Source organism: Propithecus coquereli, unplaced genomic scaffold, assembly GCF_000956105.1.
Source record: "Propithecus coquereli isolate 6110/MARCELLA unplaced genomic scaffold, Pcoq_1.0 Scaffold62, whole genome shotgun sequence".
Taxonomy (NCBI): domain Eukaryota; kingdom Metazoa; phylum Chordata; class Mammalia; order Primates; family Indriidae; genus Propithecus; species Propithecus coquereli.
The window spans coordinates 5,524,618-5,527,038 of NW_012152174.1; positions in this window are offsets into that span (position 1 = coordinate 5,524,618).

Below are 2,421 nucleotides of genomic sequence, written 5' to 3' on the forward strand. Positions count from 1 at the left end.
CACACACACACACACACACACACACACACACATATTCGCTAGCTCTATCTGCTAAAAAGGCCTAGAAGCAATGTTATTCCAATAGCAATAAGCAAAGAAACCAGATCTTGGTTTCTAATATGATTCATTAAAAGGATCTAGGGCTCCTTGGAGAAATGGTTGACTCCATGGCTAGGTCAGAGAAAATACAAATGAGTTTGGATAACCTTCTGTTTTATAAAGTAACACACTACTCAAAAAGTGATGGGGGCACTTCAAAAAGACACAGGATTCAGCCTGAAGAGGCCTCCACTGGCCAAATGTGGGAAAAGAAAACAATAAAATAAAATAAAAAATTAAAAATAAAGAAAAAGGAAAAGGAAGAAAATAAATGATATCAAATGCCTGAATCACACCAAGCCAGATCTTAACCTTGATTCTACCAGTGCACGTATCATTTAAGGACACTTAGTTAATCTCTTTTCAAAAAATATCATTCATATAAAGCATACCTCTAGAGCTTCTAATAGTTTTGTATATGTGGTTATAATTGTCAGGAAATTTTGATGATTTAATCTGAAATATCACTAATAAGATAATAATGGTCAACTCATAGAATGGAAGAATAAAATATTTATATTTATATATTTCATTAGATATTTCAAAATATTAAACTGTGTCCCACAATAAGAGGTATATATTATATAAATACATATAAAATCAATCACCAGGATTCAATGTGTATAACTGAGGCAATTGAATCATAGAACAAATCATGTCTACATATTCTGCTATTTTTAATTCAATTCAATTTTACTCTATACCTATTGTGCTCTCCAGCCTCAATATTTTTTCCCCTTTCTGAATAATATCTTGCTGGTCACCCAGGACCTACTGTCCTTTCTATGATATCTCCACTAAATTCAGCTGTAAGAACATACAGGAATAAATTTGTAATCAAAGGCAAATGCCTGACATCCATTCAAGTGTTATCTTTCTTGTAATGCTCTCCAGGAAAAGAGTGGAGATTTGTATGAAAAAGATCAGATGGAGATTCCAGGCAAAAGCAAACTGGTAAGCATTGCTTTGAACAGGAAGCCTTTGCAGGAGGGGTCAGAAGTCTTACCCTGTAGGCAGCAGCTGCAGGTGCTACAGGCCAGTTGAATTGGAGTTTCTGCCTCCAAAAACTTATTAATAGCTGTTGCCTCTACTGCTAAGGCAACTCAGGGTCACCTACCCTTATTCCTGAGATGAAATCCAGAATCTGAGGAGATCCCAGAAACCAGGGAAAGAACTCTTAGAAAAATAAGAGTCAACTTCCTCTATCTGAGTACATGCCCTGCAGTTAGACAGCTACACAAGCTCTGGCACTCCCATTTCTCATTTTCCAGGCACTCTCAAGAATTCAAGGGAAATTCCAGAGTCAGAATATTTATTTTTAATCTTTAACTAAACCTCATATTCACTAGCACATTCTTCTATAACCAATTAAATTTTCCCATAAGTCAACTGTTGTCAAGTAAAGTAAACTGCCCAAAAGGATATAGTACATTTTTATTCCTTCAAACAAAGTGGGTAACAAAAGTGTGCAGGGGAGTTGCTTAAACATGGCAATGTGGATCTAAACCAAAAAAGAAAAAAAGTAAGCCTAAAAGAGCAATTGATAATTTATAAACATGATCACAAGGAGTTGCTTCCTAAAAGTTCTACGGGATCCACTTCTGATATTATTAGCTGAGTAACTTTAGGTAAATTATTCTACCTCTTTGAATCTGAGTTTGCCGATCTGCAAAGAAACAAAAAACAAACTCAAAAAAAGAAAAAAAAAATTAAGCATCTGGAAATGGCTTTGCAAATTGCTTTTCTTCTTCCCATTTCCAAGATTCTGTTATCGAACTGGATTTCACATAATGGTAGGCTTTCTGAAGTCCTCTTTTTCCCTGTCTGGTCAATCCAACGGGGTAAAATCGGGATAGTAAAACGCCTCTGAGGATAAAGAAACCCACTCTGCTTTTCTCTATGACTGACGTGTTCCACGAGTCTTTCCATTTATCAGATCAAGCTGCTTGGCTGCAGAGGCTGTTTGACCATGAGACAAGTCTTCTAGACTCATCTGTACAGTAGCATGTATGCACTTGGGAATACGGTGAAACACTTTCAGAATAACTGAGAATGTCATAAGGAGGACAAATGAGTATTTTTTTCCCCTGCTCAGTGTTGGCATGTAGACTCAACTTTGCAACTTGAATAAATTTAGTGCTTTATAAATTTATGTTATTTAAATAAAAAATAAATACAAAAGCTGTTATATTTGGGGATTTGAAGGCTGAAAGGACAGGGAATCAAGTGATTATGAATTTTGACACCAAAGGCATAGAATTATTCATAACTTCACTTTTTTCCCTCTGTTATATACTTGGTCATTATTATTAATGTTTTCCA